Raw genomic sequence first — 18,458 nt, 5'->3', positions numbered from 1 at the left:
TTTAACAAGTCATAGGTTCTTTTGTCTGTCCTGAATCTTCCAGCCTTCGGTTTCCATCGGATGGCCCTGGGATCTGGTATTATGAGAAACAGAGAAAAACAGCTTTTCTTTATCTGCAGTGTGTATAATCCTATCTCATCATCATTCCTTTTCTTGGGAAGTCCTGTCCCAAGGATGGGATACCAGACAAATATCATGGTTGACAAGGGAGACTCCATTCTGGGCTGGGAGAAAAATGAGACCATTAACTGATCTTGTTTTGTGAGGATAATGGGACTTCCAAGCTGGATGACATTGGAAACTCCTGTTGCCCTTCAAGGTGCATTGGTGCCTGCTTGTTTCACTTCATCATTCTGGCATTAATGGGCCCACTGGGCTGGAGGACTTTAATTTAGTCCTTTTGGCTGCTGCATGCACACAGACAATCAAATTCACCACCACTATCAATACATAAAAATATTTTAGGACCCCACAGAGATATATACTAAGTGCATAAACCAATCATCCTGTTGTCGCATTCAGAGTTTTAACAAAATGTAATGAACTGTTTAGGGAGAGGCTGATGACGATGGAAGAGTTATTGGGGTTGTAATGTGCTGGCTGGTACAAATATACCTATCTAGGCTCAAAGCAGCTTCCAGAGTAAAATAATAATAAAATTGGAGTCTAATACAACAGAAGAACATCCCAACAATAAACCAGGGAAAGCAAAATCATTACCATCAAGACTAAAATTTGGCATTTAAGTGGGGATCCCACATTCACCGTCATAAGTGTGGATTCTCCTTACTTTTCCTTCCCTGACCTATGTTTATTTGGTCTGTATGCAAAGAAACTTTATTATGCTTTGGGTTATTGTCTGTTAGAACTGATGATAAAAAATTTATATGGGACAATTTGGATATAATCTAAAATCAGTTCCTACATGGACTACTTTGAGTTCCATATTGTACAGCTTGTACATTGCTTAGAACTGAAGTAGGTCTCTCTTCTCTAAAAGCACACATTCATATGATACTATATGTTGGCTATTTGGAGTTTAGTAGCGCTGCAGAGAGCTTGCTGGGGAGACCATGCATAACAAGGAACTCAAAAATAACTTTAACAATGTTTTAATAACAAAACAAAAACTCCTTTTACACTAAAGATAACAACAACAAACATGACCCAACCACCAACCCATCCCCCAGGGTAATGAGAGAGCTAGGTGCTGCTCCTTATATAATATGCCCAAATGCCGACACAGCTTAATTAACACAACCTAGCAGCACCAGCTGCAAGACTGGGTCTCGTTATTTGCCCTGGCCCTTAAAGACATACACAACTTGTGAAACAATAATGAACCTTCACATTTTACAGTCACCATTCAACATTATACTGGGGGAGCGGGGACCATTGCTAATGCCAAACCAACATTTAGCAAAACATTGTTTAAGACCTGTAGAACAGAGCACAATGCTGCAACATTTTTATGTTGCTATATTCAATTTCCCCTCTAATGGCATCTCAGGGTATTTCTGACTGATGAGATCCTTGATGCAGTTTTTGCTGAAGATGCTAAAACAAACGTTGAAAATATGAACAATTCCAAGTACTCGGTCTGGTACCTTCAAATTAAATCTGATCCTAAAAGAGCTTTTTATCTGCAGGACTTAACTCTCTTCCCTGCCATGTTAGACATGCATTTACTCAGTTCAGATTTCAAGCTATGTCCACGGAATGTATGACCAGCAAATTATTTAAATTACTGTCTATGTGTATGGAGATCAAACCAGATCTAACACTTGTGCGCTATATGCTCTATTGATATAATTCACCTATGGATAGAATCTCCATTCAATCCAGAACATGGGCCACACAGTGGGCTAACCTGAAAATACAGAAGTACAATCCAGCATCTCATTGTATATTAAAGCCCTGCTGGATCAGTCAAAAGACTGTCCAGCATCCTGTTATTACAGTGGTGAACCAGATCTTAGAATCATAGAATTGTAGAGTTGGAAGGGACCCAAGGGTCATCTAGTCCAACCTCCTGCAATGCATAGCTTTAACCTCCATGAATTTGCCTAATCCTCTTTCAAAGCAATCCAAGATGGCGGCCATCACTATGTCTTGTGGGAGCAAAACCCATAGTTTAACTATTTACTATATGAATAAGTACTTTCTTTTGTCAAAGGCAACATTAACCATCATGACTTTGTCTAACCCCCTATTAAGAAGATAAGAATTGGCCATTACAGCTGTACAAAGACCTGGTCAAAGGCAACCCATTCATACTCCTATGCTAAGTCTACAGTGGTGCCCCGCAAGACGAATGCCTTGCAAGACGGAAAACCCGCTAGACGAAAGGGTTTTCCGTTTCTGAGTTGCTTTGCAAGACGATTTCCCCTATGGGCTTGATTCGCAAGACGAAACGTCTTGCTAGTCTTGCGATTTCCCCCCCACTTCCCCCCCTTTTTCTAAGCTGCTAAGCCGCTAAGCCGCTAATAGCCTTTTAGCAGCTTAGCCGCTAATCCTTTAATAGCCGCTAAACCGCTAATAGCGCTAATCCGCTTAGCCGCTAATAGGGTTGCTTTGCAAGACGAAAAAACCGCTAGACGAAGAGAATCGCGGAACGGATTCTTTTCGTCTTGCGAGGCACCACTGTACTTTAGTATGAACTTGCTTTGGGAAATAGTGATAGCTGAATATATTATCTTGTGGATTACCTGATCAATTGGCGAAGTGAAATCACTCCTCATTATCTGACATACACCGTTTATTTATATCAATAAGTTGTTCAATGTTTGTCCTTTTTGCTTCTCTTGGCTCCCTGTTTTTCTCTCAGAAAGATGCTTTTCCGTCAGGAGATGTTAGGTGAGATTCCAAATGTCTGTCTTTTATTCCAGCATCAAATTTAGTCCCTTGACATGATTGTTACAACAGCGATTTGCAAACATCCACAAGTGATTTTTTTTGAAGAAACAAACAGAAGGCTTGTAAATCTTTCTTTAAATAAACCTTCTTCCACCTTTCCTTGTGGCAATTGAGAATACCAACGAGCAGCAGAGGAGTGTTGTTAGTTTTTGTGTGTGCTAAGCCTTTTCATTTTAAACATTACATAATAAAAAACACCTTGTACTTACATAGCTCTATAGGAGCGTTGCCAATTACACATTGCCAGAAAAGAGGCAATGAACCTCTCACCCAAAGGATGAAAGAGGATGTGGATTTGCATAAAACTTTCATACATTGATGTATATAAAAAGGAACAAATTTAGCAGTAACTACTATGATTTCAAAAGGGACGTGGGTGGTGCTGTGGGTTAAACCACAGGGCCTAGGACTTGCCGATCAGAAGGTTGGCGGTTCGAATCCCCACGACGGGGTGAACTCCCATTACTCGGTCCCTGCTCCTGCCAACCTAGCAGTTCGAATGCACGTCAAAGTGCAAGTAGATAAATAGGTACCGCTTTATAGCGGGAAGGTAAACGACATTTCAGTGCGCTGCTCTGGTTTGCCAGAAGCGGCTTAGTCATGCTGGCCACATGACCCGGAAGCTGTACGCCGGCTCCCTCAGCCAATAAAGTGAGATGAGCGCCACAACCCCAGAGTCGGCCACGACTGGACCTAATGGTCAGGGGTCCCTTTACCTTTTACTATGATTTCAACAGAGATACAGCACATCTGTATGCCTTCTGCATCCAGAGCACATACTCTACCAGTGGCTTCTTGGGTCCCAAGCCCTGCTAGGCAGTCACTTCAGACTGCTGCCCATGGCCCAACCCTGACGCCTATTTGGAAAATGGCTGTGGTGTGACACACCTGGGACTATACCACTTTGACACTGAAGGGGTGATTGCATCTCCCAACAGAGTCTCATATCTGTCTTTGGACACAGGCTTCTTTCCTGTTAAGAACAACGTCTTTAGGTTGCTCCACCAAAAGAATTACTGCATTGCAGGGAATTGGACTAGACAACTCTCACGATCCCTTCCAACTCCATGATTCTATGACTCTGTTATTCTTAATCCTTCTGCAAAGTGGGACTTGAGGCTGAACTTCTAAGCTGTTCTGGAGATACCTACAAAAGATGCCTGTTTGGCACGAATGCCAGTGTGTGCCTAATTCATCAGCTCAAAACTAGCCCAGAGCAATTTTAGTTACTACTGCTCATTTCTCAAAGGCTGCCCATATTGATTAGTTTCCATGTTAGCATCTTCTTAGAAGGCTGAGCCATCAGGTCACTGTTGCTGAACAAATTAGAGAACCTGCAACAGCTGGGGTGGCCATTAAAAGGGAATTCGACAGCAATCCTCTTGAATCCGAGATGGGTACAGTCCCCTTGGGACTTAGTTAAGTTTCTTCTTTCTGATAGAAGAGAGAAGCCAAAATCCCTACAGGGCAATTTGCACAAAGAGCTGTAAGAAAACAGGAGTGGAAGGCAGCCGTGGAAAGTGATGCAAAGCTGGGATGCAACCGCAGAAGGTCAGAATCGAGGCCAGGTTTATGCGGTGTAAAATTGCAAAACATTAACGTTTCTCAAAGGGAAATGTTCCTTAAAAACAAACATCAGTTTAGAAGAAACATTTGACAATGCAAAATAAGGTTCGCTAATTCATTGGATGTGCAGATGCAACATACACACAGAAACATTAAAAGTGTTGTACTACTAAAGTAGCAGTGGACAGCCAGAGACCCAAGGGATGCATGTGGCCCTCAGCTTAATTTCCTGTGGCCCTCAACCTAATTTCCTGTGGCAGAAAGAGAGTGAGGGAGGAAGAAAAGCGGGGGACCCTGTTCATTGCTGACCTGGCCCCATTCACCGCCTTCTTGGGTCCTGCTCCCACCAGCATGAAATCCCTGACAGTTTCGACAGAAAATAGTTTCCCCACCCCTGAAGAAAAGTATAAGTCTTTAAACAAGGTTAAAACAGCCTGGCATAATCCAAAAACAACAACAATTAACTACCCACCAATATTTCAAAATGCATATGTTTTGTTACGGCAAGTGTCCAAAAGATAATTGCATATTATACTCCTCTTCACATCCTCCTCTACTTTAGGTCAGGGCGGTCTGTTCAACCGTTTCCAAATTACACCTTAATTGTGTGCCATAGGTGTGTGAAGTCTTCTAGAGATGATTCATGGGTTCATACAGAAAACAAGACATAGTAGTTTCCAGTCAGTAGCCAATCATTTACTTCATCTGTTGACTATTGCTTCCAACATTGCAAAGGACATCTTGCACAGCACTGCTAGGTGTCCCCCCCCCGCTCTCTCCCAGGGCTGTTCTCCAGCATGTTATTGACATAATGATATTGCATTAGTAGTGGATTTAAACTGGAACATCCACACATCATTCTGATTATCCAATGTTATTGCATTAGTGTTGTCTGGAGGATCCTTCTTGGGCTATAGCGCAACAAAAGTGGGTCAGCCCACAGCTCCCCCCCCCCCCCCCCGGGGAGCATTTGTGATCTTAAAAAGCTATTTGATTTCAGCAGGAAGTTACCAGGCAGAAACTGATTAGAAACGAGACAGCAGGGCGACCCCAAAACCTTTGCAGGTACAAACAGTATTGAAAGCTGAATTATTTAACCACTCCGATACCAACGTGAACACGAGTCATCATGAATGCACAATAAAAGGAGGAGCCCACAGAACATGGTCATAGTGAAAGACATAAGCCCAGTTTCTAACTGAAATGGTTGTTTTTGAAAGAAATGGCTGAATCCTTCAACTAACAAATATTAGCTGTATGCACTCTTTGCAGCCCTGCAAAAGTTTTGAGGGGGGGGGAACCACTGTCAAATAAAGTAGGGTGGCCATACATCCGGAATTTCCCGGACATATACGGGAAATTTTTTATCTTATTTTTAAGATTTTGCACAAAACTCAAACAACTTTTGTCTCCGGATTTTCAGTTTTTGAAATATGGCAACCCTAATTAGGTGTTGGTGGGATTCTGTATCTCAAAACAATGGAGAGCGACTACCTGTTGGTGCTGACAATTCTGAGCTAGATGAAGTGACTTAGAATAAGGCAACTTCTTATGTTACAATGGATGAAGGGAAGATAAAATTCCCACCTCTATATAACAGAAATTGATATGAAATCCTGCAAGCATTTACTACAAAATCCAATTATTGCCTTGTTTTCAGTTGCCTATTACGGTAAGTGGAACAGCGCAAGAACTAAACAAGCGTGCCCCTGAATTCTCAGCCCTACCGATTAAATTTGGCTCTCACTATTTAACTGACAAAAGCTTTAAGTTGATTCATTTACTGATCTAAACAACCGAAACTTGCAGTTCTAATTTAAACCCCTCCCCTCCCCCCCAAAGCACGTCCCTTGTCTATTTGTTACTTAAATATCCTCAGGATCTCTCCTGAATCGCAAGGCTGCGAGGCTTATTTCAAACAGTTAAATGATCAGTTAAAATCAGGAAAGTTACCGTGAACAACGACAAAACCCACTCATTTGTCAATGACTTTGCGTGATTTGACTCAGAAACAAAACAGCTTGGCATTTGATGACCCCCTCCCCCAACACACTAAGTCCAAAAGCGGCTGATGAGGTGGGGTGGAGAGCCTTTGTTTAAAATCATTTTTGTCACCATAACAACAAAAAGAGCAATAAAACAATATCATGACGGCACTGCATGACATTATTCAATTTCCCTACAAAGCGGGAGAAAACGATCAGAGTCCATTTGGAAGAAGCATAATGGCGAAATGGCAAAGAAATCCCAGAGAAACTCTTCATTATCTGCCTTGGATACTTTCCATCTCATTCTTCCCTGTTCTGGCTCAGTTGCTCCCAAGGTCTGCTTCATCTCAGCCGGTGATCCCATCACTTTGTGTTACAGCATTCCAACAAGTAATTTTCTTTTATAAAAAAATAGAGAGATAATGAGGTCATACATTTTCAGCTGTAAAAGAAAGAACTGGCTGATTTTCATTCTTCTTATAGAAAAGCTCGATAAAATGATTTTAAAGAGCTCCCTCTGTCACTCTAACACCTCTTTTGATTAGTCCTATGTATGCTTTTGTTCCCCACAATCCTGCATAGGAGTGCTGTCCATTAAACATGGCAGTTGACAGAGTAACAGAGCGAACAGACTAAGGAGAGTTTGGTTCTCTAGATATTGCATGACTCCAACTCTCAACAGCTCCAGCAAGCATGGCCAGCGAGTGACCAAGGATTATGGGATTTGTAGTCCAACACCTTCTGGAGGGTCAAAAGAGGACACTAATTTGCACATGCTAAATCATATGGGTAAATGCAAATAAAGAAATGACTTCCATAATTTAAAAAGAAAGTCATAGTGGGACCTTAAAAGGTAAAGGGACCCCTGACCATTAGGTCCAGTCGTGACCGACTCTGGGGTTGTGGCGCTCATCTCGTTTTATTGGCCGAGGGAGCCAGCGTACAGCTTCCGGATCATGCGGCCAGCATGACTAAGCCGCTTCTGGTGAACCAGAGCAGTGCACGGAAATGCTGTTTACCTTCCCGCCAGAGCGGTACCTATTTATCTACTTGCACTTTGATGTGCTTTCGAACTGCTAGGTTGGCAGGAGCAGGGACCGAGTGACGGGAGCTCACCCCGTCACAGGGATTCGAACTGCCGGCCTTCTGATTGGCAAGTCCTAGGCTCTGTGGTTTAACCCACAGCGCCACCTGCGTCCCTACAGGTGGGGCCTTAGTGCCTTTTTTAAGTGAAGATTTTCAACCCATCTGGATAGGCTGTTAAATTATTTTTTGTTTCTTTTTATTGTTGATATTTTCTTCTTCTTCCGTCACCCATAGGAAATGATTCATAAATGGAATGGAGTGAGTCAGTAATAAACTTCCACCCCACTCTTCTCTCTTTTTATTGTTATTTATCTACAAACTGGACTCGAACAGGACAAGTCTCCCAACGGAGAATAACTTCCAATCAAGGCCTGTCCCCTACCAGGCCTCTCAAGTACATGGTTGTCCTATATAAAGTGGGGCGCATGGACAGCCTAAATGCAATGCCGAGTATGTAGTTCAAGACCTCCCCTCACAACATAGTTCTCAATGTCCTTGAAGCAAGCCAGACATTGCCAGGCATTAATGCTGTTACCGCTCTCAAAGACAATGTGGTCCGTACCCAGAAGACACATTAGAATTTTGTTTGTGCTTTGGTCACCATATGCTGCCTGCTTAATTCTTTGGAAAATTTCCAGCAGGGGCCAACATGCACCTGCCAGAGAAGGCTTATTGCCTGCCCGCCGCCCTGCTTTGCATAGGTTGAATAAGGAGCACAACGTGATTCTCAGACACCTGCTTTAGAGCTCAGTGAAGCCACTCTGTAGACCTCCAGACAGATGCATGCTGACTCTGATTCTGGATCTAATACACAGCCATCATTCCAGTAGTCACTGATAATTTGTCTAGCCCCTTTAGAGCTCACAGGTCCTTATACACTGGTACCTCAGGTTACAGACACTTCAGGTTACAGACGCTTCAGGTTACAGACTCCGCTAACCCAGAAATAGTACCTCGGGTTAAGAACTTTGCTTCAGGATGAGAACGGAAATCATGCTCTGGCGGTACTGCGGCAGCGGGAGGCCCCATTAGCTAAAGTAGTATCTCAGGTTAAGAACACTTTCAAGTTAAGAACGGACCTCCAGAACGAATTAAGTTCTTAACCCCAGGTACCACTGTAATATAAGTGGAAACAGTTGGTCCTGGAGAGTATTAACCACTTTCAGTTTTAACCTGAGGATTGTCATTTGTCCAGTTTTAATTTTAATTTATTTTAATTAATTTTGGGGTGCATTTTAATGGATTGATTGCTTGTTTTTATGCATATTGTATTATTTATACGATGTTAGCCGCTTTGAGCCCGGCTCCGACTGGGGAGGGCAGGGTACAAATAAAATTGTTATTGTTATTGTTGTTATTATCATCTTAGAATCAGAATCATATTTTGCTCAAAATGGGGCAGGACCCACTTATGTGGCCATCATTAAATTTATGTGGGGGGAAATTCCATAGCTCAGATGTGCACTATTGAAATAAATACTTTCTTTGTCACACTTGTATGTTACCAACACGTGCATCTTGTTCTTACCTGCATGTGCTGATGCAGAAACACTTCTAGCTTGTATCAAAACATAACATCAAATCTGTCCTAAGTCTATTATTTAACCTGGTCCATACTGGTCTTGAAAAGATTCAGATAACGTCCTGCCTGATTCAGATATATAACACCCTGCCTAACCACCACATATCTTCCCTGAAACGTCTGTTTCTTAGATGCAGCAGTGTATGATTGCCAGCTAATAGAATTTTCAGCAAGAAGCAATTTTAGATGAGAAATCTAAATTGAGCAAATGAGAGAAGTTCCCTGAATCGATAATAATAAAAAATTGCTCTGGTGATGTTTTCCTCATAAAGATAGCATTTAGAGCAAAAGCTCCTTGGATGGGCAATGTGGGACATAATCCTCTCTTCTCAAGTTGAAGGAAGAATCATGGCTTATTGAAAGTGTACATGCTTTGGATGTAAAAGGTCCAGGGTGCAAATTCTGACATATCAGGTAGGGCTGCGAGACTCTTGCCCATGGTGAACAGTTTCTGCAAATAAATTGGAAATTATTCTAAAAGGAATCAATGTGTGTTTGTGTGTGGGAGCATTCTATTTCCCCTTGGTTTCTTGTTGAGAGCCAGTGTGGTGTAGTGGTTAGGAGCGGTGGACTTGTAATCTGGTGAACCGGGTTCACATCTCTGCTCCTCCACATGCAGCTGCTGGGTGACCTTGGGCCAGTCACACTTCTCTGAAGTCTCTCAGCCCCACTCACCTCACAAGAGTGTTTGTTGTGGGGGAGGAAGGGAAAGGAGAATGTTAGCCGTTTTGAGACTCCTGAAGGGGAGTGATAAAGCGGGATATCAGATCCAAACTCTTCTACCCTCTTGAAGGTGTTTTGCACCAATCTGGCTGGTGAAAGGATAGTTCAACAGCAGAGCTCATGTGTTCCACACACAAGGTCCTGGGTTCAATCCCTGGCATCTCCCACTAAAACACCCTTCACTAAACTGGTCCCCTCCACCTGTTTGGACTACAGCCAAGCTGGCTGGAGCTGATGGGAGTTCTAGTTCAAAGCATCAAGAGTGCACCAGGTTGGCAAATGCTATGGTGAAGGATATTACGGCTGGGAAATAAGTCTACTGGAGAGTAGAGCGTTTGGTGGTATTCAACGAAGGTTTACTCAGAGCAGACCTATTGAAATTAATGGACCTCACACAGATCAATTTCAGTTGGTCTACTCTGAGTAAAACCTAGTTGACCACCACCCTATCCAGCCTTTCTCAAACTTGGGTCCCCAGATGTTCTTGAACTACAACTCCCAGCATCCCAGGCCACTGGTCACGCTGGCTAGAAATGATGGGAGTTGTAGTCCAACAACATCTAGGGAGCCAAGGTTGAGAAAGGCTGGCATTAGACATGCTAATGATTAAACTTAATATATGGTTGCTTTAACAAAGGCGACTCTTAACATTTTGCTAGGCATATCTGTTTGGAGAATTGGTGCGAATGGGAGGATGCCTTCATTTGGCATTTCATTCACCCAGTAATGTTTTCTGACTCGCATAATGATGACAAGATGGAGGACTTGGATGATGCTTGAAGATAATGAAGCTATAATGGTTGTCAAGAGTATGAAAAGTGGGAAAGTATGACTTGCATTTTACAGGCGCCATACACGGTAAATTAAAGTCAATAAGTTTCCAGACAATGGCAGCATCGAGGTCGACTTTTATTTATTTAGATAGTGCATTGAAGTCCTCCTTCTCTCCAGCCTTCTGATTTGTGTACTTAGTGGCACGTCGGTTTTTGTTTAGCTTTTCACTTGTGAGCTTTCGGGAACAGTGACAGCTTCTTTAGTCTTTTGGAACCTTTGGCTGCCAACTGCATAATTTTGCTCATTGGGTTTTTTGCATTGTAAGGAATGTCGTGAGGGACTGAGCAATGGAAAAGAACACGGAACGCCGGTGATTTTTGTGTAGATGGGGATGAGTAGGTGGCTAAGAGTTTGGGAAGACCTGTATTTCATCTCTTGCACCCTGCTTCAGTGGCTTAAGGCTGTGAAGCAGGTTATAAATCTGTAGAAATAAAATAAATATTACTTGGCTGGGTAACCGGAAGAGGGTTTCAGCATAAGATGAGGTCCTACTAGAAGTTCAGATCAATGAATCTGCACACATAGGAGCCACAGGTGGAATGACTGCGGGTAGAAGAATAATAGCTTCCCAAGTGGAGTAAACTTGATTACAACAAGGGTAGCCTATAATAATAATAATAATAATAATAATAATAATAATAATAATAATATTATTTATACCCTGCCCATCTGGCTGGGTTCCCCCAGCCACTCTGGGCGGCTTCCAACAGAACACTAAAATACAATAATCTATTAAACATTAAAAGCTTCCCTAAACAGGGCTGCCTTTAGATGTCTTCTAAAAGTTTGGTAGTTATTTTTCTCTTTGACATCTGGTGGGAGGGCGTTCCACAGGGCGGGTGCCACTACAGAGAAGGCCCTCTGGCTGGTTCCCTGTAACTTGGCTTCTTGCAACGAGGGAACCGTCAGAAGGCCCTCGGTGCTGGACCTCAGTGTCTGGGCAGAACGATGGGGGTGGAGACGCTCCTTCAGATATATTGGACTGAGGCTGTTTAGGGCTTTCAAGGTCAGCACCAACACTTTGAATTGTGCTCAGAAACGTACTGGGAGAGCCAGTGTAGGTGTTTCAAGACTGGTGTTATATGGTCAATGTAGTCTTCTCCAGATACTCCTATCATCCCTAAGCATTGGTCATGTAGGCTGGGGCTGATAGGAGTCGGAGTCCACCACCAACCAGAGGGTACCCTGTTGGCTGCCACTGGATTGTAGGATAGACATGATTGGAAGAAACACAGTGGATGCAGATTGCACCTGCTCTCCTGTCCTCCATCTACATGTCATGAGTCAAAGCTTCTTGAGAGCAGAAGGTGTAAGGCAAGGCCTACAAGGCCTACACAGTCATTCAAGCCTAAGCCTGTTAACTGTTAAGAGCAAACTGCTAAGTCACTGCGACTCATGACTCTTCTTGAGTGATGACTCATTCCCCCCTATAAAAGTAGCCAGCATCTCTGTGGGCCTCAGTGAGTGTCACTGTGTACCTGTGTGTGTTGTTGCAGACAGAGTGGCTCCAGGACTCCGGTTAATCAGTAACTAAGACTATGCCTCTGTGAAGAGTTAGATAGCTGCTATGAGCACTCTGTGTATGCTCTTTAACTATGCTGTTTCTGAACAAGTTAATTTTCTTTGGTAAAGTTTTATTCTGTTTATAAAGAAGACTCTGATGGTCATATATAGAACAATATTCTTGTGGCCCTTCAACTCTGCGTTGATTAATTTACCGTTGCATGACACTACATGCATTCATGTGAAGGGTGGGTTAGAGCCTTTTTCAGGTTTTATGATCGTGCAGATAGTGCCTGTGCGCTATTTGCCCATGTGTAGGCTTTATTCAGAGCTTCTGATAGATCCCCAAGCCAAACGGAGGACATAGATGATGCCTTCCTGGAACAGATGGCCAAGCATGCAAAAGGAAGGGAGATAGTAGTAATGGGGGACTTCAATTACCCGGATATTTGTTGGATGTCAAACTCAGCCAAGAGCATAAGGTCAAACAGATTCCTTACTGGCCTTGCAGACAACTTCATTGTCCAGAAAGTGGGAGAAGCAACAAGAGGAACAGCCATTTTAGATCTGGTCCTAACCAATGTTGATGACCTGGTTAGTGGGGTAGAAGTGGAAGGATCATTAGGCGCAAGTGATCATGCTCTTCTGAAGTTTACTATACAGCGGAAAGGAGCAGCCAAGCATACTAGGACTCAATTTCTCAACTTTAAGAAAGCCGACTTCATAAAACTTAGGGAAGTGCTTGGTGAGATCCCATGGACAGTAATACTAAAAGGAAAGGGAGTTCATGATGGCTGGGAGTTTGTTAAGAGGGAGATAGTAAAAGCACAACTTCAGGCAATACCAATGAGACGGAAACATGGAAGGTGCCTAAAGAAGCCAGGGTGGCTATCTAAAGAACTTTTAACTGAGTTAAGATTAAAAAAGGATGTGTACAAAAAATGGAAAAGGGGGGAAACCACCAAAGAGGAATTCAAACAAATAGCCAACACGTGTAGACACAAAGTCAGAAAAGCTAAAGCACAGAATGAACTCAGGCTTGCTAGAGAGGTTAAAAGCAACAAAAAAGGCTTTTATGGGTATGTTCGTAGCAAAAGGAAGAACAAAGAAACAGTGGGGTCACTCAGAGGAGAAGATGGTGAAATGCAAACAGGGGACACAGAAAGGGCTGAACTCCTCAATGCCTTCTTTGCCTCAGTCTTCTCCGATAAAGAAAACAATGCCCGACCTGAAGAATTTGGAGCAAATGATTCAGCAGAGGAAACACAGCCCAGAATAACTAAGGAGATAGTACAAGAATACTTGGCTAGTCTAGATGTATTCAAGTCTCCAGGGCCAGATGAACTGCATCCAAGAGTATTAAAAGAACTGGCAGATGTGATTTCAGAACCACTGGCAGTCATCTTTGAGAATTCCTGGAGAACAGGCGAAGTCCCGGCAGACTGGAGGAGGGCAAATGTTGTCCCTATTTTCAAAAAGGGGAAAAGAGAGGACCCAAATAATTACCGCCCAGTCAGTCTGACATCAATACCAGGGAAGATTCTGGAGCAGATCATTAAGCAAACAGTCTGTGAGCACCTAGAAAGGAATGCTGTGATCACCAATAGTCAGCATGGATTTCTGAAAAATAAGTCATGTCAGACTAACCTGATCTCGTTTTTTGACAGAATTACAAGCCTGGTAGATGAAGGGAACGCAGTGGATGTAGCCTACCTTGATTTCAGCAAGGCATTTGACAAGGTGCCCCATGATATTCTTGTAAAGAAGCTGGTAAAATGCGGTCTTGACTATGCTACCACTCAGTGGATTTGTAACTGGCTGACTGACCGAACCCAAAGGGTGCTCATCAATGGTTCCTCTTCATCCTGGAGAAGAGTGACTAGTGGGGTGCCACAGGGTTCTGTCTTGGGCCCGGTCTTATTCAACATCTTTATCAACGACTTGGATGATGGACTCAAGGGCATCCTGATCAAATTTGCAGATGACACCAAACTGGGAGGGGTGGCTAACACCCCAGAGGAGAGGATCACACTTCAAAACGACCTTGACAGATTAGAGAACTGGGCCAAAACAAACAAGATGAATTTTAACAGGGAGAAATGTAAAGTATTGCACTTGGGCAAAAAAAATGAGAGGCACAAATACAAGATGGGTGACACCTGGCTTGAGAGCACTACATGTGAAAAGGATCTAGGAGTCTTGGTTGACCACAAACTTGACATGAGCCAACAGTGTGACGCGGCAGCTAAAAAAGCCAATGCAATTCTGGGCTGCATCAATAGGAGTATAGCATCTAGATCAAGGGAAGTAATAGTGCCACCGTATTCTGCTCTGGTCAGACCTCACCTGGAGTACTGTGTCCAGTTCTGGGCACCACAGTTCAAGAAGGACATTGACAAACTGGAACGTGTCCAGAGGAGGGCAACCAAAATGGTCAAAGGCCTGGAAACGATGCCTTATGAGGAACGGCTAAGGGAGCTGGGCATGTTTAGCCTGGAGAAGTGGAGGTTAAGGGGTGATATGATAGCCATGTTCAAATATATAAAAGGATGTCACATAGAGGAGGGAGAAAGGTTGTTTTCTGCTGCTCCAGAGAAGCGGACACGGAGCAATGGATCCAAACTACAAGAAAGAAGATTCCACCTAAACATTAGGAAGAACTTCCTGACAGTAAGAGCTGTTCGACAGTGGAATTTGCTGCCAAGGAGTGTGGTGGAGTCTCCTTCTTTGGAGGTCTTTAAGCAGAGGCTTGACAACCATATGTCAGGAGTGCTCTGATGGTGTTTCCTGCTTGGCAGGGGGTTGGACTCGATGGCCCTTGTGGTCTCTTCCAACTCTATGATTCTATGATTCTATGATTCTATGATTCTATGATAGACACTTTGGGCATGAGAACAATGGGTGTGTTCTCAATCCTCCTTCTGAGATGCTGTCTCTGAAAGGGGCTGCTAGATGTTTTATTTATTATTAAACTTCTATCCCACCCTTCCTCCCAAAGGAGCAGAGGGCAGCAATGACTAATACTTCAATGCTAGAGCTGTATCATCATCATCATCATCATCATCATCATCATCATCATTATTAAACAACTTACTTCCTGCTTATATGCAAAAGTGGCTCCTAAGCGGTTTATAAAATCCACCCATAATTAAAATACACAATAATATTAAAATATTCTTAATTAAAATGCACAATAAAGCAAACAATTAAACAGCACAAAAATTCAAACAGTAAGCGGGGGAAAACCCAATTAAACAATAAAATCACAAGTTCAGGAGAATGCTTGCCTAAACAGGTATGTTTTGAGGAGCCGGCGGAATGCCGATACTGATGCCAACATTTCAGTTTTACTTGAATTGGGTTACACTGAACTGAGTTTTATATCAGCATGTAGAAAATATGAGTTATGAGGCAGGAAGTACCTTTATTAAATCTCACTTCATCTATGAGCTGATTGGATGGTCTGGTGATAATCTTTCCCCCCGTGTTTGCATCCTTCCTGGCACTTCCTCTAAAGCAGGGATGTCCAGCGTCACACCCTTCAGATGTTGTTGGACTCCAACTTCCATCAGCCCCAGCCAGCATTTTGAATAGCCAAGGGAGTTGAAGTTCAGCAGCATCTGGAAGACTTCGCATTGGGTCCCCCCACTCTAAGGAGTTTCCAGTGTGCATCGTATCAGTCACCTTTTCAGTACATTTTTTATCCTAGTAGCTCTGGGTGGCATATACTGCGGTCTTCCTGCCCACTTTTATCCTGAAAACCACCTTTTGAGGTAGATTACGTAGAGATAGAGTTGATCCAAGCTCACCAAGCAAACTTCATGTCTGAGTGGGGGATTTGAACCGGGGTTTCCCTCTGTCCTAGCCTGAGATTCTAACCATTGCACCACATGCATTTTCCCACTATGATATTCAGAGCTAAAACTAGGCAGCATACATACCTAACAATAAAGCTAAACAGCCAGAATGAGATTATTTATTTTAAATCAATGAAGCAAAGCAACAAACCGTCAGAAAATTACAAAACCTAGTGTGTTCTCAAGACGCCGTAGGAAGTTATATTTACTAAATTTCTAGCCTGACAATGGTCCTCAGAGTAACTGGCATAATAAAGACACAATATGCAGTACTAAAGAAACATGGGGTAAAGAAAAACACATTAGAAAAACAGAGCAACATCATAACAAACTAACAGGTAACTAGAGACTACAACATTTTATAAAAACACAGCAATTCTGTTTAAGACAGCTTTAAAAAAATCTAGGCTGCCTGACAGAAATGAATTGTTTCTGCCAGCCTCCTGAACGGACTAGACCTGGCAGAGTTCTTTATGGGACGGACATCCCATAATCTGGAGACCATCAACACCAAATTCTTGTTTTTAGTGCCACCAAACCTTGCTTCAGAAGATTGTGGCATCTCATCAACCAAACCTCCAACCGCTGCAGGTTAGGAATAGGGATGTGTTAGGAGCAGTAGTGTAGCAACAAATTCTGAAGTGCAGGGTCCCTTCATGATAGTCACAATTGCACCCCCTGAAAGCCACACTCTCTCGTAGCTGCATTCCCTTTTAAGATTATACAACCTTCTAAGATTATACAATAAAAATGAACTTTCAGTCTCTTGCTCTGGAGTTCTCTTGAACAATGAATGCAGGCGGAGGGTATATATTTCTTAGCTTCAGCAAGAAGAAGATCAAAAGGTGGTTTGCTGTTTTTTGCAGAGTAAATTACAGCTCACAGAGAGCACATCACACACTCAGAGCAAAAGGGCTTTTTTTTTTAGTTTTTTAGAGCAAGCTAAAGCAGCTTTAAAAAGTTTCAGTAATGCAGCCCACAAGTGAAATTAAAAAAAGTTAGAGGGTAGAGACATAAGCATGCAGAAATGAAATGCCCCTCCCCCATTTCAAAATTCCAGGGTCCTTACCAAAGTTACAGGAATTTGCCTACAAATGAAGCCTGTTTCAAGCACTTCTCTGGAGATTGGAGTGGGAAGGGAAGGAGGGAGCACAATCTTAAGATAGCCCAGGGCACCCTTAGCAATGGATGTTCTAGCACGAAATTGCTAAACTGCCTGAGGGAAACTCCTTTGGTACTGCAGATACTGAACTATTATTATGCTCATTCATTAGCTACTTATAGGACAATAAATGCCACAACTTTGCAGCAACGAGGCATAAGTAAATGCTAATCATCACTTTTTAGGAGCTGAGTTCTCAGGATGCTTACACTGGGACTCTGCTCATCTGAAAGTAATGGACCTACAACATCCCTGTGATCCCAGATGACTATACCCCTGATATGGAGGCACCATTTTTGTCCTGTCCTGTGTTGGTTGCAATCAGCAGTGTTTCTGTTCAGCTACAGTTCAGCTTCTATTAAAACCCTTTGTTATTTGTCTTGATATCCACTGTAAAAGGTAAAGGTAAAGGGACCCCTGACCATTAGGTCCAGTCACGGACGACTGTGGGGTTACAGCGCTCATCTTGCTTTACTGGCAGAGGGAGCCGGCGTTTGTCTGCAGACAGCTTCCGGGTCATGTGGCCAGCATGACTAAGCCACTTTTGGTGAACCAGAGCAGCGCACGGAAACGCTGTTTCCCTTCCCGCTGGAGCAGTACCTATTTATCTACTTGCACTTGACGTGCTTTTGAACTGCTAGGTTGGCAGGAGCTGGGACCGAACAATGGGAGCTCACCCTGTCACAGGGATTTGAACTGCCGACCTTCTGATTGGCAAGTCCTAGGCTCTGTGGTTTAACCCACACAGTGGCGTAGCGTGGGGGGTGCAGGGGGGGCCGGCCGCACCGGCCGCAACATCTGGGGGTTAGGGGGCGCAAATCCACGGGTTAGGGGGCGCAAATTACTTGCCTTGCCCCGGGTGCTGACAACCCACGCTACGCCACTGAACCCACAGCGCCACCCGCGTCCCGATATCCACTGTGGCTGCAGCTAATTATGTCATTAACTTCAGGGCATTTCAGTGGAAGAGAAACATTAAAAAAATGCAGAAAATACTGTAGTTATTCATGTAATATTCACGGACTAAACCCCCACCCTCAGCAATAGTGAATACCACTCGCATTCCTTCTTTGTGATTTTTATTCCTGGCCTTGGGCGAACATGCAGATTGTGGCAACATCCACTCCCATTTCTGTGTCTCATCCAGTTTTCCTACGGTAAAGAACTTCACCCAGAACAACTTTGAAAGAACATATATATCTATAAACAGATAAATTACAGAGCTTTATTCAGATAAAAAT

General features: G+C 43.2%; 1 protein-coding gene and 1 long non-coding RNA gene across 15 annotated transcripts in view; one reads left to right on the top strand and one right to left on the bottom strand.

The window, feature by feature from the left end:
* The window catches only part of DLG2 (discs large MAGUK scaffold protein 2), an 891,570-nt gene that overhangs the window by 222,721 nt on the left and 650,391 nt on the right, over window positions 1-18,458 (top strand). The gene's annotated exons all lie outside the window — the stretch shown is intronic.
* LOC128412509 (uncharacterized) lies at window positions 10,753-18,397 on the bottom strand. The gene is made up of 2 exons (XR_008330096.1): window positions 18,272-18,397; window positions 10,753-11,116 (listed from the first exon to the last, which is right to left on the bottom strand). It is a non-coding gene; the product is annotated as an uncharacterized LOC128412509 (long non-coding RNA).

This window comes from Podarcis raffonei, chromosome 4, assembly GCF_027172205.1.
Source record: "Podarcis raffonei isolate rPodRaf1 chromosome 4, rPodRaf1.pri, whole genome shotgun sequence".
Classification (NCBI taxonomy): domain Eukaryota; kingdom Metazoa; phylum Chordata; class Lepidosauria; order Squamata; family Lacertidae; genus Podarcis; species Podarcis raffonei.
The sequence above is the reverse complement of the archived record's forward strand: the minus strand, read 5'-3'. Positions and strand labels throughout refer to the sequence as shown.